This window comes from Heterocephalus glaber, unplaced genomic scaffold, assembly GCF_053883595.1.
Source record: "Heterocephalus glaber isolate CG9 unplaced genomic scaffold, H.glaber_assembly_v1.0 deba00001509, whole genome shotgun sequence".
In the NCBI taxonomy this organism is placed as follows: Eukaryota; Metazoa; Chordata; class Mammalia; order Rodentia; family Bathyergidae; genus Heterocephalus; species Heterocephalus glaber.
The window spans coordinates 58,101,438-58,112,711 of record NW_028258325.1 but is presented as its reverse complement, the minus strand read 5'-3'; positions in this window follow the sequence as shown (position 1 = coordinate 58,112,711).

Here is an 11,274-nt window from a genome sequence, read left to right as displayed (position 1 = left end):
ATAATAGATTAATGCTGACTTCCTCCTTTATGTGTAACCTGATCTAATTTCTGTCAATGTATTCACACACACACACACACACACACACACACACGCACATAAAACCAATGGGAAAATTTTTACTATTGAGATATGATTGACATGCAAAAAAGCTATACATATTTAATGTATGCATCTTGATGAATTTTAATATATGCAGTATTATCAAAGTATGTAGTGAATGTTTAAATTTTTAAAATTTATTTCAGTATGACACCTTGCCAGACTCCTCAGCACACACCTCTTCAAACACACATGTCCCATTGTTCTTGGTACTTTATTAATCAGTTCAAGAGGGCCTTTTTCTTTTTTAAGTTTATTGGTACATTTTAGCTATAAAATACAGTTTCATTCATCATTGGAATCTTGTACCTTTACATGACATATCTTGGTTCTTTTTTTTTTTTTTTTTTGGTACCAGGGATCAAACTCAGGTCCTTACTCTTGCGAGGCAGGCAACAAAACCACTGAGCTAAATCCCTGACCCTTGGTTCTTGTTTTTTTCCCATTCCCCTACCCTTCCTTCACCCCTTCCACCCCTCCCTATTTACAAAGACTTTGTTTCCATTTATTTCCTTTTCTCATATTTTTTCTTTTCCCTTCTTTCTTTTTCCCTACCCCTCCCACTTTCCCTATTCCTTTAGACCTTTTCTTCCTATTACACAATATCAATTATATATTTTTAAAATTACAATATTAGATTTAGAGGACATTACCATAGATTTTACAGAGTTTAAAAGGATACAGAAAGCATATTACAAAAATCTTTTTTGAAATAAATTTGACAACTTCTATGAAGTACCTTGGAAGACAAATTAATGAAACTGACTCTGGAAGAAATATATAATTTGAATAGCACCTATTAAAGAAAGTATATTCCTAGTTTGGAAACCTACCTATATGAGAACAACAGGCTCATATACATTTTAACTAATGAATTATATCAAATATTGAAAGCAGAAAAAAGAAGGAACACTTCTCCCCTGATTTTAGGAAATCAACATTGTGCTAATACTAAAACTGGATAAAGATAATAGAAGAGAAAAGTATGAACATAGATAAAAATTTCTTTAACAAAATAAACTATTAGAAGTCAGATCTGGCAATGTGTAGAAAGTGGTTTTATTATACGGATGGCAGTGTTGGTTTAGCATTGGAATTTCCACCCCCATAAGTCATACTTTTAACAGAGGAAAGGAAAAAACCATATGATCCTATCAGTAGTTGCAGAAAAGTATTGGACTAAATTCTACAGTTGTTCATAGTAAAAGCTATCAGGAGACTAGAAGTAGAACAGAACCTTCTCAACAGATAAAAGACATGTATGCCATACTTCCAGCAAAAACACCTTATATGAATGGAAAAGATACAATGCTTTCTTCCTAAGGTGGGGAGCATGGGCAGATATTCCTACTCTTCATCTATCCATTAAATTTTGAAATATAGGCCCAAACCAAAAAAGTCTGGCAATAAAAAGAAACAAATAGCATAGGATTGGCAAGGTAGAATTAAAATCTTTATATGTAGATGAAATGATCATCTACAGAGAAAATACTAAGAAATCTCTAGGAACCCCTAGAACTTGTATTTGAATTTAGCAGGATTAGGAAACACAAGGTATATATAAAAATTCAGGTCTATGTACACTTGCTATATATGAAGAATTGGATATTGAAATTTAAAAGTTATGTGGGAGCATAGAGGACCTAGAAAAGTAAAAAGAAAAAACAGTGTTGGAAGACATTTATTACCTAATTTTAAGACTTCCTCTAAAGCTACAGTGTTGGTGTAAGGAAAGACATATAGATCAATGGAATAAAACAGAGAATCTAGAAATAGAATCACACATGTATGGTCCAGTGATTTTTGAAAGATTATTTAACATTAACATTTTATAGAACACAAACTCAACTCAAGAGCAGAGGAAAAGATCGTGTTTTCAACAAATGGTACTGGAACAAAGAGGGCCATTTTCATGAGTGTCTTTAAGAGGTTAGATTTAAAATACAGTGAGTGCTATTGCTGAATGCTAGCCAATGGAAAGGCAGGCTCGTAAAAACATTACAATGTGTACTCCTTTACCTTAGTAACCAGATCTGGCACCATATGACTGTAAGTCAAAATGATCCCGAAAGATAAACATTTTGAATCCATTCAGGAAAACAAGACAGTATGACAGCCCAACTAAAGATGCTTACGAAACAGGATATCAAGAACTGCTTCAAAAGTGTCAAAAAAGACACCATAAGTGTGCTTGTGCTCCAAGTGAGGGGGAGTATTTGAGGGTGATTGATTGATAGCAATGAATATTCTACTGTAATCATGTTTTTATTTTAAACATTCACAGTATATTCTAATTACCCCTCATACACCCATGAAACCATGAACAAAACTATAATTTTAGACATTTGCAGCTCAGTATTCCTCCACAACATGCTCAAAGATTCACACGAGTTTTGCTCTCACATCAGCTTCAAGTTTTTGTTCCATTATACACAAACATATACATGCACGCACAACCAAACATTCAGAAATACTTCCCCCTTTTCTACAACATTTCCTTCTTACCATCACAATGACTCATTTTCTTCACTCTTGTGGTCTATCATATTTTTGAAGGGAATAAGAAAGCATCTAAATCCGCATAGCACGGAAGTAAAATAGTTTGAATCAGAGTAACAAAGCCTGTTCTTCTCGTCCCTGTCAGGGTTGTCTCTCCAATGACTGTGTGAGTCATAAGTTATGTTATGTTCCCTCCCTTGCTTTGTTGAATCACAGATGAGAATCCGGCAACAAATGTTCTGGTATCAGTTGCTGTAGTGACAAAGGACATTGTTTTTGCAAAGTTAAATTGGCCTTGAGCTGAACCTTCCATTTCTTTTCTTCTTACTCCTTAGAGTTTCATTGCTTTCGTTTTTAGCTCAGGGCTCAGCCTATTTTGGTACGAAGGATTGTGTCTTGGAACTTACTCCAGCTATCCAAACTACCCATCTCATTTGCATTTCCTTCTAATTGTTCAAGATATATTTGGCATTTTGGACTTCTACCCTGACTGTTCCTCAGTTGAATTTCTCTACCACATCACCTCTTTTTAAGAAGAGAGTCATTTGAATTGTAAAACCTTGCCTTCCGGAAAATGTTGGTGAGGCCAGAAATTAAGTTCATTCTTTCTAATGAACCATATAGACCTTGAGAGATCAGTCACTGACTGGGATTTAACAGTTCATATTCCTGTGGATTGGAGACAAGAGTCACCAATATTGGCAGTTACAGTTACTTCACAATCCTTACTTAAATTTTGGAAAATAGATACGTAGAAAACTTTAGTATAGAGACGACACCAACATTTATCAGTATCTCTCCCCAAATTAATAGCAAGCTAATATAAAGGAAAAAGTAAGTCTTTGTAAGTTGAAATTTTGGCCCTAGCATTCACTAGCTGTATAATTTTGAGTTTGATCATTAACCTTTTTGACCATTGGTTTATCATTTTAAAGGGGGTATAAAAATACTTTTATAATAATTTTCTTGTATGAATTAAATGTGATATAATGTAACATGTGGTACACTATAGAAACATACTAAATAGTTTTTATCTTTATATTATGCTCTCCTAATTAGAAATTTGAAGTTGCTAAGAAAACATTTTCAGATAAAAATGACAAATACCATTCTACGTGAATTTCCATTTTCCTCATGACTCAACTGTGACAATATAATGTTTCTATGAGAAAATGAGGAAAATGATGATGCATCCTTTAGCTATTTTGATAAGACCCTCAGTCATAACAATTGCATAATAAGAAAATGCCTTAAAACATACACCTAAGAAACTTTCAGAATTACTAAAGATCTTAGTCAAGGAAAAGCCCAAAGGTGTTGCAATTGTCAACCCTTTGATTTGTTTTGTTTTTATTCTAATCTTTCCAGTAGCCTAAATGATGTATAAATTAGCGCATTCATATTATTGCTCCTATCTCATACTATAATTTTAAAAAGAACCTTCCTATGTACATAGTTTTAAATGGTGACCTTACCATTTGCTTCATTCTTTCTTACTGGGTGAATTGTGTGGAGAAAGAGAGAAACAGAGATGGGAAAGGGAGGTCAAATTCTACTTCATGCTTTCTTTTGAGGTGGAACACCTGGTTGAGTGGAGAGACGAGTAAAAGTAGGAAAAGGTAAGACCAACAACATTGACACTGCAGCAGCTAAAGGAAGCAATAAAGTTCTAGGTGAAGCCCACAGTGTGGTTTGCCAAGGATCATTTCAGAAGCGGACTGCACATTCAATGGAGGAAAGATTGCTCAATAGGTAAACCCAAGATCAACTTCCCAGGAGCCATCCCATAGGTATAGGTGAAAAATCTGTCCCATATACTTCAATAGGGAAATGGAGAAGGGATTAGTGGGCCCAGGAGTGGACAGGAGCTGGGTTCAGATGGACTGCAGAGACAAGGGACTCCAACCAAAGCAAAGCCAAAACCGGCCTGCTCCCCAATCCAGACAGGACAAGTAAGTTGATGCAACACTTCAGTGTTAACAAGTCCGAGGTCCATACCAGAACCACCTAAGCCAAGAAGCATCAGGTGTCAAAAAGGGCATCTTTGACAGAAAAGGTAAAAAAAATTCTTCCATATCCTGATTATAGTGAGTAAATGTTCTTCATGCAACATACCCTAAAATAAATAAATGAAAATTAAAATGTATAGAGCAAAATCATAAGCCACAGCATCTTCCTGCACCTGGCAGCTCTAGTCAGATTTGTGAGATATCTTCAAGTTAACTTTGACAGCAGCCCCAATCTGAGAAGAATCCAAGGTCAACAAAGATAGACTCACATAGAACTTAATATTTTATAAGCATCATTTCTTAATGGGGATTTAATCCAAATCATTTAGTCCTGAATTCAGAAGCAGCAGAAGCAAGGACTGAGGGACCCAACAAAGCATACATCAAAAGCATGACTTAATAGGAAAGAAATTATGAAATATTTTGACTTATTCTTAATTGTTAATTTTTCTAAATTTTACATAAATATTAATATATTAACAATCATGAATTGTTTTAAGAAACTTATAAGTCTTGATGTAGCCTTATATAATGCACTATTTTTCAAATAGGATTTTGCACATTTATTTAGACAAGTCATCAAGTATTTAAACATTTGATGGGGTGCCAGCAATGCTAAAACAAGATTTTCAAACTTGCAGCTACAAGTTCTAAAAATCTAGCAGCTACACAACTCAATATAAATAGATATCTGTACCATTAGCATAACCAGAATTATCTGAGTATTTATTGAATAATTTAATAGACATGAAATGGTGCCAACCACTTAAGAATTCATTTCTGAAAATCCAGCCAAGTGAATTCCTTTGCCTAACTTTTGATGATTGTATTTCCTTCCTTTCTGTTATGAAAAATAATCTGAGATCTGTGGTTTTCTTTTTGCTGTCATCTTCATTAGAGTTTCTTTTTCTTTTTTTTAAAAAATTCATCCGGGTGTGGTGGCACACACCTATAATTTTAGCACTCGGGAGGCTGAGGTAGGAGGGTTGCCACGAGTTTGAGGCCAGCCTAGACTTCACAGTGAGACCCTGCTTCAAAAAACAAAACAAAATCAAATTTAGAAAAGCAATGTGATAATACTGATAAAACTTTACTTTTTGTATATATAATAAGTAGTGATCATTTTCCACCTTTCCTGCATACACAAGTGTATGTTTCCTACACTCAAAAACATTATCTTAGTACAGTAACAACACCAAAGTCAGGAAGCTAACTCTGATATATGATTACCTCCCAATTCACAGACCACATTCAAGCTCCTCCTGGTCCCAACCACAATCTTTGAAACAAAGAAATCCAGGATCACCGTGATTCAGAAGAGTTCTGTACTCTTTCTTTAGCTGCCACAGATTTGACAGTTTTGAAAATTATAAGCCACTTTCTGTAAGTATCTGTCAGTCTGCATGTTTGATAGAAACATCACATTATGTTCTTCTTATTATTACCAAGAATGTTAATATTATCATGTTCTTCTTAATCCTGTCTGGTAGAACACAATTTCAATTTGCTCTATTGTTGATGTTAATTTTGTGTATTTGACTAGAAAGATGTCTTCCAGGTCTCTGCGCTGTAATTTTTTGTGATAACTATTTTGTGGGATATATGGTGAATCTATGCAAATATTCTATTCATTTCCAACATTTTACTTGGTATATTTAGCACCCACTGATGCTGTATGGCAGAATTGTTAGATGGTTGCCACAAAGTGATTTTTCTAATTCTGCCATTTGTTGTACATTTGTTAATAAGCAACTTGCTGTAAGGAAAACTCTTATTTCACCCATTTATTTAGTCACTTGTTTATAATAGTATTAATTTTAATTTCCTGTTTTATTGAATGGATTATGATATGACATTATTATTAATTTTGATACTGAAATTGACTCAAATTTGATCAGTGGAAATCTCTTAACATTGGTTTCTGTGCTTTTTTTTGGCATGTTCCTACACTTATTTGAGTAATTCCATATTTTCTAGCAGAACAAAATGTTCCAGGATCAATTTGTAATTCCTGGGACCCAATCTTAGCATTAGCCATTTCTCCAAAGAACCCCAGTCTCTTTAGGGAAGAGTAGTATTTAAAAACTAGAACCCAAATGCTACTGAGTATTATCATTATTCTCAATGTATTGCTGCTTTCAGGCACTTTCAGTGACAGAGATGAAGAATAAACACAGATATATATTGTTTTTTCTTCTTGTGGGCTGCTCCTTCATCCTGTCCTAGCCTGCCCCATTGTCACACTCAGTTCAACTTATGGATTTCGGCCTAAATTATGAAAGAAGGAAGCAAGCAAGTAAGTGAAGAAAGGAGGGAGGATGACAAGCTTAACAGATTTCCCATCAATATTATGCTAATGTTTAGAAACATGAGGAGAGAGTTTATACTCTCTCAGTAGTATTTTCTCAGACAGCCTGGTCCCCACATCTAAGATACCCTATTGAAGAGTTGTTAAATATGTTAATTTAATATGTTTATCTCAAATTTAAATTCATATTTCCTTAATATTTATGAGATTATATATTTTTTCATGCATATTAGTCCTTGGTATTTTCTTCTTTATGCTTTTATGTACTAAAAAATAGTAATTCTTTATAGATAGTTTATTATAAGATTAAGTAACATAATGGGGCAATGGCTTGAAACCACGGATTTTATTTGCTTCTAAAAAATGTGTTAATTCAATATATTTTGTGTTAAAAAGAACAACCCAAGGGCCAGAGGTTTAGCTCAGTGGTTCCGGCACCTGCCTTGCAAGCGCAAGGTCCCAAGTTTGATCCCCAGTACCAAAAAAAAAAAAAGAACAACCCAAGACACAGTAGAAGTATTGATGGAGGAGAGAAAAACCATCAGCAACTAGTGTAAGAGGCTTGTGGAATTGGCTCTGAGATCCACAAGCAAAGCCTAGATAGGAACAGTTTACTCCTATGCTCAAAGAAAGGAGAAGAGATGGAGCATGTGGATTCATGGGAGGGCAGGTTTCTATAAAATGGGGACTCACCTTTGACTCGCTCCCATTTCCTCAGTAAAACAGACAATGAGACCATTGGCTGTGTGAGAAGGAAGAGGGAGTGTTTTCTTTAAAAAGTTGGAAATAATTGTCTAAGGGAATATAAGAGTAGAATACTACATGTCTTGTTCCTCTACAAGAAACACCTAAAATATTTCCACCAAAAGACTCCTAGAATTAATAAACAAACTCTGTAGTATAGCAAGATATAAAATCAACAACCAAAAATGAGTAGTGTTCCTGTACACTAATAATGAGCTCACTGGAGAAACAAATTAGGAAAAGAATGCCATTCATAATAGCATCAAGAAAACTAAAATACTTGGAAATTGACATAACCAAGTAAATGAAAGACCCCTACAATGATAACTACAATACTCTGAAAGAGAGGATCAAAGAGGACATCAGAAAATGGAAAGAAAACCCCTGTTCCTGGATAGTCAGAAACAATATTGTCAAAATGGAAATACTTCAAAAACTGATAGATTTAGCATGATCCCACTCAAAGTACCAATATCATTCTCACACAACTAGAGAAAACAATTCTAAAATTCATTTGGAACAAGAGACCCAGAATATCAAAAGCAATCCTGAGCAACATGGGCAAGACAGGAGGCAACACAATTTCAGACTTCAAATTATATTACAAATCTACAGTGATTAAAAACAGCATGGTACTGGCACAAATCAGTAGAACAGAACAGAAGATGCAGAAACAACCACAGACACATTCAGCCACCTGATGTTTGACAAAGGGGCCGAAAACATGCTGGAGGAGACATTTCTTAAAAAATAATTCTAAGAAAACTGGTTATTCACACACAGAAGATGGCATCTAGACTCATATCTCTTATTATGTACTAAATGAAAATCAAAATGGATCAAATATCTAAATGGTAAAACAGAAACACTTAATGTGCTGCAAAATAAAATGAGTAAAACTCTTGAAGATGTAGGCATAGACAAGGATTTTCTGAACAGAACTGCAGTTACACAAGAAATAATACCAAGAATAAACAATGGATGCACATTGAGGTGACACTCTTAAGTGAAATGAATAGAACACTCATGTGTAAATACTGAATAGTTTCTCTGGTGTGAGAAACTGAAAGTGTAAATAAGGACTAAAAGGTATAATAGATAATGTGAAATAGGAAGAAAAGGGGCAAAGGGAACAGGGAAGTGGAAGAAGTAGGGGAAAGGAAAGAAGGGAATGGAATTAATATGAGAAAATGAAAAAATGGAAACAAAGTCTTTGTAAATAGGGAGGGATGGAGGGATTAAGGGGAGGGCAGGGGAAGGGGGAAAAATAAAAACCAAGAGAGATTATGTAAAGGTCCAAATTTCCAATGCTGAATGTCATTATACTGTATACCTAAAATGTACCAATAAAATAAAATTTAAATATTTTTTAAAAGAATAAATAATGAGATCATATCAAATTAAAACCTTCTGCACAGCAAAAGAAACAACCAACAGAGTGAAGAGACAACCTACAGAATTGGAAAAAATGTTACCAGCTATTCCTTAGACAGAGGACTAATATCTAGAATATATAAAAACTCAAAAAACTTAGATCCCCTAAAATAAAATACCTAATTTAAAAAATAGGCTACTGAAACAAATAGACACTTCTGAGAAGCACAAATGGCAAATATATACATGAAAAAATGTTCAGTATTTCTGGCCATTAGAGAAATACAAATTAAAACCACACTGAGATTAGATCTTACTCTAGAAATGGTGGTTATCTTCAAGAAATGAAATAATAATAAATGATAGGCTGTGGAGAGAAAAGGAACACTCTAACACTTTTGGTGGGAATCTAAATTAGTAAAACCACTATGGTAATCAGCATGGAGATTCTTCAAAAATTAAAACTAGAAATTCCATTCAACCCATGTATTTTCCTTTTAGATATCTTCCCCCACAGAGTTAAAGACATAGTATTACAGTGATACATACATACCCATGTTTGTACAAATACACAATAGCTAAATGTTGGAAGCAGCCTATATGTCCATCAAAAGATGAATGGATAAAGAAAATGTAATATTTACACACAATGGAGTACTACTCTGAGACAAAGAAAGATAAACTTGAGTCATCTGCTGGAAAATGGATGTACCATATGATAATAAGGTTAAGTGAAATAAATCAGATGCACACTCTTAAATATCACATGGCTTCTCTTATGTGAGAAATCCAAAATATAAAGAGCAAAATAAAGTATAGATAATAGGAAATAGGAAGATAGACCCTTTTGCAGATGAGGTTAAAACATTTTATCTTGGTTTCACCTCAGATTTTTCCTATATGCAAATTATATCTTACATTTTAGAAATTAGTGGAAATTATATCTTTACTGGAAATTATTATTGTTAGAAATGGTTTGTTCACACATTGCTTGTTTTTATTTCCATATATAACTCCAACATGAACTCCAGAAAAACACGTTTTTCATCTTGCTGGTGTTTCATGTAATATCCCTGCTATTTTAAATAAGAAATCCTTGGACTCAGAATTTTTAACTACTTCCAGTAAGTGATTCTATTTTTTCTAGATATTTATCCATAATAACATTTTCAGGTGTTAGTTAATGCAAGATTTTAAATATAACAATAGTATTACATGAGAATTTTACTATAAAACTAAAATAAAAATTATATGTAGCATAGTTTATTAAAAATAGTTACTAGCAAGAGACAGTATACAAGTAGACAATGGACAGATCATATATAAAAATGAAACTCTGACCCATTATCTGTTCACTCAGCCCAGAGAGCCAACACAATTACTACAACCACCAGTCCCAGACATCAAACATCAACCCTTGTAGCAATTGGCCACTAGTAGCCAGGACTTGATTGTCAACTTGATTGGTAGCTGATAACTTACCTAATATTCGCTACACATTTCCAACTTAAGACTAACCAGAGAAAAATGAATATATGCTACTAAGCAATCAAATAAGCACCTTGTGTTCTAGTCGGTCTTATAGATTTACCATGGTGATTCTCCACATGGGATCTACCATGTTCCCACCACATTGCCTGCCTTTGAGTCTCTGCCAAATGCAAATGATGGTGGATGACTTTCTTGCTACTGTAAGCTCTGAATGTACGGTCTTTGCATGTTCTCATTTGGATGGCGTTGTATGTTTCTACATTAATAAATGGATGTAGATATAGATATATAGTTCCAGCAGCAAATTCCAGTGTCTAATTACTACAGAGTTGTTTAAATCTTGGCCAAGTACAGCTAGTAAAAACATCTCAACAATCAGATTTTATGTATAGTGTTTATGTTCAAAGTCTTTATGTGTAATTAATGCATTGCTTGGGATACTGTAAGCCCTAATAGCAACAATATGTTTTCATTCTGTTTTAAACTGATATATAAATGTATTAAAATTGTGTTACACTGGGGATTTTGTTAAATAAGTAGGTTTTAACTGTTCTTGTCACAGGAAAGTAATAAGGTAAAGAAACAAAAGTTAATCTACTTCTCTATAATAACTATTTGCTATCTATCCCTCTCTCTCATATATACATGTATATATATATGTCTCATAACATTATGTTGTGAAGCTCAAATATATAAAATAAAATTTATTTTTCAATAGTATACTTATATATGCAAATATATACACAA